This window comes from Uloborus diversus, unplaced genomic scaffold, assembly GCF_026930045.1.
Source record: "Uloborus diversus isolate 005 unplaced genomic scaffold, Udiv.v.3.1 scaffold_18, whole genome shotgun sequence".
NCBI classification, from domain to species: Eukaryota; Metazoa; Arthropoda; class Arachnida; order Araneae; family Uloboridae; genus Uloborus; species Uloborus diversus.
In genome coordinates, this window is record NW_026558329.1 from 583,247 (window position 1) to 595,695 (window position 12,449).

A 12,449-nucleotide genomic window follows, 5' to 3' on the forward strand; every position below is an offset into this window, starting at 1 on the left:
TATCTTCCGCGGCCTCTGATTCGTCGTCCTGATCTTCGCGGGCGGGCGTCTCGGCGAGCGACTCCTCTGGGGCGTCTGTCGTCTCGGGCTCGGGGGTGGTCGTCTCGGGTTCTGGGTTGCGAGGGCGCAGGAATCCGGGGCGTGGGGGGCGGCTCCTGTTGCTGAAAGAAAACGAAAATGGACATCAGAAACAGGAAGAATAGAATGATGAAAAGCAGACAATATATTGCACCTGAACCGTCCCAAATTTCTCTTGCCTCAATGGCAATGTTACTACACTCAAGAAAGTCGCCCGTCAAGGGCTTGACGGGTGAAAATTATTGCTTCTTCTGTTCTACACTGCTTGACAATTGCTGAGGAACAAGTGATTTATGCAAGTTTGTACCTCAACCACCTGGCCAATGGAAATAAATTCAAGATCAGATGGCGTGGTAGACCAAGACTCGTTATCTGTATAAAAGGCAGTGCATACACGCTCAAGACTCGTTCGAAAATTTACGCTGTTTGGTTTTTAACAAAAATAGTGCTGGATGTTAAAAAAGTTTTTCTCTGAAATTCTGTTTGGGTCTTCAAATACTTAAGATTAAACTGTCAGCAAGACATCATTTGAGTATCTACGACCGTGGACGAGCGGTTGCACGACTGGAAGCAGGTCAAAGTGTCACCACTATGACTGTGGACGACTGGAAGCAGGTCAAAGTGTCACCACTATGACTGTGGACGAGCGGTTGGACGACTGGAAACAGGTCAAAGTGTCACCACTATGACTGTGGACGAGCGGTTGGACGACTGGAAGCAGGTCAAAGTGTCACCACTATGACTGTGGACGAGCGGTTGGACGACTGGAAGCAGGTCAAAGTGTCACCACTATGACTGTGGACGAGCGGTTGGACGACTGGAAACAGGTCAAAGTGTCACCACTATGACTGTGAACGAGCGGTTGGACGACTGGAAGCAGGTCAAAGTGTCACCACTATGACTGTGGACGAGCGGTTGGACGACTGGAAGCAGGTCAAAGTGTCACCACTATGACTGTGAACGAGCGGTTGGACGACTGGAAGCAGGTCAAAGTGTCACCACTATGACTGTGGACGAGCGGTTGGACGACTGGAAGCAGGTCAAAATGTCACCACTATGACTGTGGACGAGCGGTTGGACGACTGGAAGCAGGTCAAAGTGTCACCACTATGACTGTGGACGAGCGGTTGGACGACTGGAAGCAGGTCAAAGTGTCACCACTGTGGCTGCTGCATTGGGTGTATCAAAAAGTGCCATCTCCCGATTAAAGACGACCGCTGAAGGTGGGGATGTTTTGCAAAAGCATGCCGGGGGTCGTGGTAGGAGCAGCACACCTTCAGAGGATCGCTATGTAGCCCTCGTGGCAAAAAGGAACAGAAATTTCACTCGTGGACAAATAGCTGCAAATCTAGCAACCGCTACCGGTACGCATGTTTCTGCAAGAACCATCTCACGGCGACTGAATAATGTCGGTTTGTATGCAAGGAAGCCCGTACACTGTAAAAAAAAACTAAATTTTGAAGAAGTTATCCGTATTTTTTACAGAAAAAAACTATTCGTAATAAAATACAGGATTTCTCTGTTTTTTTGAATCTGTAACCGGTTATATTTTGTTTTTCTTCGAATCTTCGAAAGTTCGCCCGTGTTTTTGGATTTTGGTTCTCGTGCTCGAGTTTTTGATCTTATATTTATTTAAAGCGAGTAAGTCTTAAATCGTTTGCAACTTCCATTTCATTGCATCCTAATCAATATTTTATGTTTTTTTGTCATCTGTTACAGAGGCATATTCGGAAATTTACCTTTGTATACATGTATTTCGTAGTAGTATAATAAATATTGAAATGTATTTATGAAAGTATAGTTTCATTTTTTAATCTTCATAAAATAATAAATCAGCTTGAAAAAATAATAAAAATACGGAAGATTTCTGTAAAATAAACGGAAGAAAACTGGCGTCCTGGCTGACAGTTTTTTTCTGTAAATTTTACAGATTTTTTTTACAGTGTACGTTGCATCCAAGTTCAACCACGCCATCGTCGAGAGAGGTTACGGAGGTGTAAGGAACATGTAGGTGGGATCATCAAAACTGGTCTAGAGTGATGTTCTCTGACGAATCTCGTCTCAGTGCGACAAGCGATTCTGGTCACCAACTACCGTGGAGAGAGCGTGTAACACGTTATGCACAAAAATTTGTTTGCGAACGTAATAGGTACGTCCCAAGCGCCATGGTATGGGCAGGCATCATGCATAATGGCAGAACACCGCTTCACATTTTTGAATAAGAAAGCGATACGTCGCGAATGTATTCCAGAGATGTTATGCTGGACCATGTTCGTCTTTTTAGGGGGGGCTCTAGGTCCAGACTTTCTCTTTACGGACGACGATACACGGCCACACTGGAGCATTGAAGTGTCAGACACAGTGCAAAGTGAAAACATTCTCCGTATGCAGTGGCCTGCTTACTTCCCCGACTTAAATCCAATTGAACTTGCCTGGGAGGCTCTTGGCAGGCGTGTTGCGCGAGGAACCGTCCCTCCCAGAACAGTACAAGAACTCAAATCCGCATTGAGAGAGGAGTGGGAAAACATCCCCCAGGCACTCCTCAATAATTAGTGGGGAGTATGGAAAACAGTTGTAAATTGTGCATCAGTGTCCCTGTTAATCATATTAAGGAACTCATGTCTCCATCATTCTGACCTAGATCATATTTTTGTGGTTGTTTGAAACAGTGGCGTAGCCATGGGGGGGATAGGGGGGTCAGAACCCCCCCATGAGCCCCGAAACTATGTATATATATATGTATATATATATGTATATATATATATATATATATATATGTATATATATGTATGTATATATATATATATATATATATATATATATATATATATATATATATATATATATATATATATATATATATACACACAGTATAAGTGTATAAACTTGAGGGCATGGCTTTGAAACTTCAGAAAAAATTAACCCCCCCCCCCCTAGGATTTTTTCTCGCTACGCCACTGGTTTGAAAATCATCTAAGTAGGATTATTTTTTTATTTTTAAGTTTTCACTTCATTGATGTAGTAATATCTGCATTATTTTGTACTTATAATAAAGGCACATCCTCCCTACTAACTATATATATTTCGTTCTGTTTCTTTAATCATTATCTATTCATTATAAAAAACGTAATTGTTTCTTAGCAGTTGTCAAGCAGTATAGTAATATGCCTATCCATTGCAATAAAATAATTATTTACAAATGAAAATAGCTGGGGAAATTAAGTGTTTTGAAATTTGTGGCATTTTCTATGTTGCGGCTAATGATAAATTAAGGGGTCATTGAGAACCCTCTTAAAATTTGAGTAAGAAGCTACAACTTTTACAGCATAATACTATTCGTAAGTCCAAAAAAATAGGGGATGTCCTGACTCTAGCAGAAAAAGGTTTTTTTGATCCAACCTAATGCTCTTGTTAGTTTTTAACCAACTTCAAAAAGGAGGCGGTTATCAGTTCATACCGTATGTATGTTTTTTTTTTTTTTGTTTATCCACTCACAGCGTCTCACCTAATGAACCGATTTTGATGATTCTTTTTTTGATGGATACGGGATGGCTCAACTTAGGTCCCATTACTTTGTTTGACCATATTTGTTCTTTAGAAAAAAAGTTATGGGCAAAAAACAGTAAATTTTATGCAATTTCCCTATTAAATGATTAAAATGATACTGTAGCGAAGTTTGCACTTTTCATCCGTGGATAACGGTGGCTCAGTGGTAGAATTCTCACCTCCCACACGAGCGACCCGGGTTCGAATCCCGACTAGGACAACGTGAATTTTACTAAAATTTCGTTTCTACTGTTTCCCGTATTTTCTCGAATGCTCTATTAATTTCTGTATCTTTCCAAGTCTGGAAAGTTCCAGCACTTTCTCAAGTTGTGTAAAGGAGATGTAACGTTCATTCGTGGTTCTGAATAAAGATCTCGAGTTGAGACTAACGAGTATTCGCTTCATTTGGCTTTCACATCGTCTTCGGTATCTTCATCTTCGCGACAATATGAAACTCATTGTTATAAAAGTTTGGTGCCATATAACAGTAACATTAATAGTAATTGTAATGATAATTTTGAATAAAGGCTTTTCTAAAGCAATACAGTGATATAGGGCCGAACTTCTTACTAGGTAACTTTTTACTTTTACTGAAATATCTACATTTACACTAAAAAAGAATGAAATAAAAAAATTTTGAAAACAAAATAGAACCGACTTCAAAATTGCTCTAAAAAGTGAAAAATAATTTTATTCTTTAGACACCATCGATAATACTTTTAAACATAATTTTTGAAGTTGGCGCAAAAACAAAAAGGAAAATCCATTGTAACCATGCTTCGTTCATATTTTTATCAAAAAATCATCCAAAGTTAGGAACGAAACATTTATATCGTTACTTAAATATGCTGTCATCAATGCGTAATGTATGTGGTAGTGAAGAAACTGGACCTGGTTAAATTGATACTTGTAGTTGAGTTATGGCTGTGAATGATTTTATCGATCGTTTTTGCGCAATTTTGAAGTCGGTTCTATTTTGTTTTCAAAAATTTTTTTTGCTATTACTGTTTTACTGTTGAAGTTTATATATCGACTTCAGGCATGTAATTTTTATAGATAACGCTAGTGCAGTTTATTTTCTTTGAAGTAATTTTAACGCCACAACTTAAGTTGTCATTTTTAGTGAAATGTACAAGATAGTTTAAAACTTGATTTGTTGACCTGCACCTGGTAAAAGCTAACCAATTGATTCCCAGCAGTGAAAAAGTTTTAATGATTTATTACTTTCTTCTATATCTAATATATAGAAGAAAGTATTGGATTCGTGCAAATTTTCGAATTTCGAATTTCGAAGGATTCGAACGTTTTGAGGTGTGCTGAGTCCATTTCGACCATTTTTGGAAAATGTCTGTCTGTCTGTCTGTCTGTGTGTGTGTGTGTGTATGTGTGTCACGTCTGTGTGTGACCAGTTTTTTGTGGCCGCTCTACAGCAAAAACTACCGCATGAAATCGAACGAAATTTGGTACACATATGTGCCCCTATGTGAACTTGTGCCCATTAGTTTTTGGCGCGAATTCCTCCAAGGGGGGTGGAGCAATGGGACGTTTTTCGAGTTACGCGTGCTTGCTATTCCTCAGGAAGTAACTGGCGGAATCAAACAAAATTTGGTCCATATGTTGCCATTAACAGGATCGGGTGCTGATTCAATTTTGGTGTCAATAACTCAAACGGGGGTTGAGCTATAGAACGTTTTTTTTGTCGTCCATTGTGACTGCTGTATCTCAAGAAATAATGAACGGAATGAAAGAAAAATGTATCGGCAAGTAGCCCTTAGTGGGTATAAGAGCTGATTTTATTTTGGTGTCAACAGCTAAAAAGGGGGTAGCGCAATCGCCCGTTCTTTTTTTCCATTGTGAGTGCCCTATCTCAAGAAGTAATGCTACGTTCTGGTTGAAATTTGGAATATATGTGAATCCATACGTAAACAGGCTTTGGTTCAATTTTGACTCCAATCGCTCCAAGAGGTGTTGATTTTTTTTTCTTTTTCAGCGAATAAAAATATTTTTATTAATGCAACAATAAGAAAGATAAATCGTAATAGATTGTCGTCTGCGTTCAGCTCGTGATTTTAATTGTATGGAAATGATCGGAAATATTATCTCAATGATTTAAAATTTTTAACTGTTGCCATCTTATGTTTGTTAACAAATAAAATATTCGTAATTAATTCAAGCAAGGCTTTTAAAATAACTTTCAATTTTCGCTCTTTGCTTTGCTTTTGAAATAATGCAGACATTGGGATGGTGGTCCAGTTTTTGCATGCGTAATTTTGTTTTTGTTAGGAATATTGCACATTGTCAAGCATGGGGAGGGATCAGAAAAAAAAAAGAAAAATATAGAAGAAAGTTTCGTGATGGCCACAACATACTAGTTAGTGAAATGTACACGATAGTTTAAAACTTGATTTGTTGACCTGCACCTGGTAAAAGCTAACCAATTGATTCCCCAGCAGTGAAAAAGTTTTAATGATTTATTTTGGATCGCGATGAAAGTTTACAGTATGGATTGTGGATTAAGTTTTTATTTCCTACAAGTTTTTTTTTTTGTTTAGATTTAAAAAGTGAAACTTTTTAAAATGAATTAAAGATTGATTTTTAAGATTATTGCTTTGTACTCGCTCAGTCATATTCTTTTTACCTTTGAACTTTCAGTCAACTTCACATTCTACTTCAACCAAATCAAAAACTAAAGCTTTGGTTAGCATTTCAATACTGAACATCAATCAAAAAGGTTTTTGTAAGCGATTTTGTAGTGGTTATTGCCCAATAGCCTGGTGTATTTCATGTATTTCTGCTTTAGCCCTGGCTATTGGGCCGGTAAATTACTGAATATGCCATGCCTTGCCTTCAATCCTCGAGTTGAACCGAACCATTGCTTCGGTCACTCGTCTAGTCTGTGCTAATTCTGTATTAGCTACCAGTTTGTTTGGCACTCTTGGCTTCCTTAAGAGGTTTTCCATCTCCGGCTCAGTCACTTTCCTATGCCGGGCTGATGAGTGCTAATAAGCACGAAACTGCGGTCCTCGGCTGGAAACGACTGAGCTGGCGGTGTATTTCATGTATCTGATTTCTTCGCTTAGATTATGGACGCTACCAGGGGTGCCCATCCCCCCCAAAATCAATGGCGCAAATCCCCCCTCCCCCCCCAAATTTTCCTCAACCCCGTTTTCCTTTTTTATTTTTTAGTTGTCTCTTTTTATTTCATTTATTTATTTTTTTTTTCAAATATTTTTTATTTATTTTTTCAAAAATATTTTTATCTATTTATTTATTTTTCAATATTTTTTTATTTATTTATTTTTGATATTTTCATTTATTTATTTATTTTTAATATTTTTTCATTTATTTATTTATTTTTTAATATTTTTTCATTTATTTATTTATTTTTTAATATTTTTTTCATTTATTTATTTATTTTTAAATATTATTTATTTATTTTGATCAGTAATTTTTACTTATTATTATTATTATTACTTAAATAGAAAAGTTGTTTGCTACGCCAATGACAGACACACTCACACAAACATTTCTAAATAATGAAGTGAAATATAAACAGAATGATATAAGTAATGAAAATTAAAAATAAATCGAGAAATAAATTTCGGAAACAAATTTAAAAATCTTAAAAATCCCCCCCAAAAAAATTTCATGGCGCAACTTGCGCCATAATCCCCCCCGCTGTGGGCCCCCCTGGACGCTACACGTTACAATGTTTTAATTTATTTCCCCCTTGGTACTACTCGAGACAAAAATAAGAGAGGCGGTGTAACTTTGCATGAAACCGGGAAAGCGCTCGGTTTCAAAAGGTGAGGAAACAAACTTCGAAAAAAAAAAAACAACTTAAATATATATATATATATATATATATATATATATATATATATATATATATATATATATATATATATATATATATATATATATATATATATATATATATATATATATATATATTAATTTGAATTTTTGGCATCTTGAATTCAAATTATGTTTTTCGCAATCACGAGCGTGTGTGTGTTCGTGTAGGCGCATGTGTGTGTGTGTGTCAGTGTATGTAGGCATGTGCGTGTGTGTATATATGCGCATGTGTGTTTGTGTAGGCGCATGTGTGTGGGTGCGTGTGTGAGTGTATGTATGCATGTATATGAGTGTTGTGTATGCAGTGTTGTGCGGGTGTACGTGTAGGCGTTCGTGTGTGTGTGTATGTAGGCATGTGTGTTTGTGTGTGTGTATGTAGGCATGTGTTTGTGTGTGTGTGCAGGCATAAGTGTGTGTATGTGTGTGTGTAGGAGTGCGTGTATGTGTGTGTGTAGGAGTGCGTGTATGTGTGTGTGTAGGACTGTGTGTATGTGTGTGTGTAGGAGTGTGTGTATGTGTGTGTGTGTAGGAGTGTGTATGTATGCGCGTGTGTGTAGGACATGGATGCGACCTGGACACTGTTTTCGCTATAGGAGCAGCATCGTGAGGAGCCGGTCGACGGTTATGCTGCAGAGGGTGCTGGCGGGAAAATGAAATCAGCGTAACGCCAAAAACAGTCAAATGAGAACAATAAGCAATCGTGATTGCTCAAAAAAAAAAAAAAAAAAAAAAAAAAAAAATGAACGCCACGCTTGGAAAGATTCGAAGATATCGAACGGCAAAAAAAAACGTTCCTTCCACTTAAATGAGAAGGCATCTTGAAATTTGCATTTTGAATGCAAACTGACAACAACAAGCAACACTCTAGTAACACAGTTGAGTACGAAGTGGAGCAGAATAATGGTCGCTTTTCGCATTCCCCCCCCCACCCCCCCCACCGGGAATCGCTGCTGGTTGAGCAGAATTAAAGTGATGGAGTGGTGTTGCTAGCGTCACCAGTGGAGAAGCGAGATTTGTTTATTGACTAGCGGTACCGGCACGGCTTTGCCCGTAGTAGAAAAATTAAAAAGTCGTTTTTTTCGCCTGTATATTTGCAAACACTGGATGACGAATTTCTCGTCAACACTGTTAAAAATTCAGAAAGATTTTCTGGTAATTTTTACTGAAAAATGGCGGACTTAACGCATCGCTGATTTCTACGGTAATTTATACCGGAAAAATAAGCGATCCCAGCAACAATTGGTTGCAGTAGCCTACCGAGGAAACCGTAACATTTTACAGTAACATTTGATTTTTACGGTAATAGTTACTGGCAGTATGGATGCCAGTAACAATTACCGTAAATTTTCCGGAAGATTTTTAACAGTGAATTTGTTATGTTCGTTTGCTCGCCAATGTTATGGTAATTTGCTCGTCTACGTTTTGGTAATTTGTTCGTCCACGTTATGATGATGTTCTTAAAATTGGAGTAGAAAAAGAACAAAATCGAATTGTTGTAATAGATCGAGAATGAGAGATATAAATATATCAACCGGTATAGATAGACAGAAAGGTATAAATAGTATATCTTTAGCAAATAGGTATATGTATAGATAAAAATAGAGAGATAGGAATACATACACATATATATATATATGTATATATATATATATATATATATATGTATAAAGATAAATATGAACGGGTGTACAAAGATGTAAATAGATAGAGATATAGATAAACATATAGGTATAAATATTATTATAGATAAAAACTGAGAGATAAAGATACATACATATAAATAGATGGATATACATAAATATGAATGGATGTATTAAGATATAGATAGATTTTTAATACATAGATATCAAGTCAACCTTTTTCGCCTATTTTTAATAAATATTAATAAAAGTTCATTTTTAAAAGCACAGTTCGCATTCGCATCAAGCATTGTTAAAATGCCTGAGTGCCCGAGTACTCCACAATTTTGGCATTGTGCTGAAGGGGAGGGAAAGCCTCCAATAATTGCACCCAAGGTAGCTGCTGGCGACCGACCCTAGGACTTTCGGATCTACGAATTCCACGAGCGCAGACTCGGCATATTCTCAGCGGATCAATGGCGGCATCAGGCTTCCAACATCCAAATCCGAAGTACAGCGTTTTATCCACTAGGCTACCCACTCGCACGAAACTTAATGGTCGCCTTTGGCCTCAATGGCGCTATGGTGCGGCTCTCTTAAGTTGAGCTATGACCTTGATTATGTTTATTTCTTCTTGGGGTAATGATCAATGACGCCGACTTGAAGTTTTTAATTTAAACAGGGGCGATTGTTTTCCGGTATTTTACCGAATTTCCGGTATTTTCGGACGCATTTCCGGTATTTTTATTTTCGAAAATACCGGAATTATGGTTTTTTTTTTCTGTTATGCTTTTATCTCCCTACCTCCGCAATTTTTTTTTTAAAATTATATAATACTCATGAAATATACCTGCAAGAGCCTTAAGATGGACACCTATCCCTTAAGATGGACAAATGTCAAGATAATTTGTATAACACCAGCTCAAAAGTTAACAGCATTATGCAACAAAAATTAAACAAAAGTTAAGCATAATTTGCATATTTCATTATTTTCTTTTTATCGTCTTTAAAATGTAAAAATGTGCTATCGAAACTAAAATCGATATCCACTCTGTCTGTAACGATTAGTGATGTGCCGGATCGTTAAAAAAGAAGATCCACGGATACGGATACGGATCGTTAGTGTCAAGATCCGCGGATACGGATACGGACCTCAAAAAATCTTTACACAATTCAACTATCCTTGAAAAAAACTTGATCATCTTCGTATGCAAAAAGCAAAATGGATACTGACAAAAAGAAAATCAGGGATTTTCTGCAGCAATAAAGTTCGCCTGAGCAACAGCAACAACAAAAAAAAAACTTTATTTTTTTATTTATCGTTTGCCGAATTGATCCTAATGTTATTTTCTATGCTTTTTTTTTAAACATTTGATTGAAACAAAAATGAAAATTAGTTTTTTTAATCGCGGTATGTCAAAACTAGTGATGTGCCGGATCGTTAAAAAAGAAGATCCACGGATACGGATCGTTAGTGTCAAGATCCGCGGATACGGATACGGACCTCAAAAAATCTTTACACAATTCAACTATCCAAGTGTAAAATTTGTTACGTAAGGTATTCCCGTCAGGGTATTGGCACTGTTTCTTCAAAAAATGTCATTTACGTCGAAAATATAATCAAGACTATGACTTACTCTTAAAAGAAATCTCCGTTAAAATTGAGGAAGAGTTGGAAAGAATGGGTCAGAGCTGCATTAATGCTTAAATAGGATGTGAAATTTTTTTTCTAGCCTGCTCGGTAGATGTAGGATACAGGAGCAAGTGTGTAAAGCTGCTACTGGATAGGCTAGAAATAATTTTTCGCATTTTATTTCAGCATAAATGCAGCGCTGACCCATTCCACCAAAATGACTCCGACCGACGAAATAACAGAGCCGGGAACACCTTTACAAACAGTAAATAGAGAATTTAGTCTCTCTATGTTTTTTTTTTTTTTTTTTTTTTTTGAAGGATGCCGAGAAAAACCAAAATGAAGAATAACACAAACCCCAAATCAATAACAAAAACTAATATTAAAAGATCGTTCGAGGATATGTAGCTGCAAGCAATCAGCCCGTTCTCAGACGAAATAAACATGTATGTTTATTGTGAACTAGCTGCGTTGCCCGGCTTTGCCCGGTCTACCTTGAAAAAAAAAACCATTGCGTCAAGTGAAGTATCTTCAATAACCAGGATTAAATTAAAGAAAAAAAAACCATCATGCAAAGTTTTCTCGCCAAACAATGACGACAGGTACTAAAATAATTTTAAGAAATTAAATAAAATGAGAAAGATGGATTTAAAAGGCGTAACCATGGAAACACAAAATAATATAAGTTTAAGAATTGAAAATGGGAAAGATGAAAATGAACAATGGATTCAAAAAGCGTTACCGTGGAAACGTAAAATAAAATGGTTAAAAACTTGAATAGAGAACAGATTTTTGAACTTCATTTAATTCGCTTGTAACTTTTTTTCTAATGGAGATAGAAGGTTAAACTTTCGACCTAAGGTCGAGTTAGATCGGGAGTAAAAAAAGTAGCTCTATCCAATGCTGTCAAAATGAAAACTGTAGGACAATTCCTTCACTTTTTATTGATGAATTTAATGAAGAAAGGAGTTCCTAAATTTCAGCTAAGCCTAAAAAAAATCGAGCTAAAAACGTAAAAAAATCCCACCGCAATTAAGTTAGATCATTGGAACAAATTGCGTAGAACGCGGAAAATTCTTCCCTTTCCGACGATATATAATATTACTGTTTGCGAGTCATTTTTCACCCCCATATTCGGGAATTTAGGTGAAAATTGGGCCTAAATTAGAATAAAAAAAGAACTACTCGTCGAATTGTTTTCGAACAGGTCTGCAAACCTTCTCAGGACTTAAAGGATCAAACTGTGAAAAATTCAACGCAATCGGCCGGGTAGTTCTCGAGTTTTGCGAGTTCAAACAAACAGACGCTTTTTGGAGACTTCATTTTATACTATGTAGAGATTCAGCGAGAACTGCTAGTGGAAGTAAACAAAGCGACATGACACTTGGCGATACCGTTGTCTGCTTGGCGCTTGGACGACGAAAACAGCGCCAATCAGATAAGCGAGATAAATGTCTCTGAGCAGAATCGCCAATCCAGCGAGTGATTGAGAAAAGTGGCAAATGTTGGACGCAAACAGCAACCCTCTTTGTTTGATTCCGCTATCGATTCTCCCTGATTTCACTATAGTGCATGGCCCCACTTAATTCTTATAGGCCGTGACAATCGCTGAAACTCATGGCAACAAAGAGGGCGCTACAGTCTCCATTACGTTGCCATGTATTGGTGGATGCAGGGGTTTTTGAAACATTGACTTCATAGACTAATAATAAGAG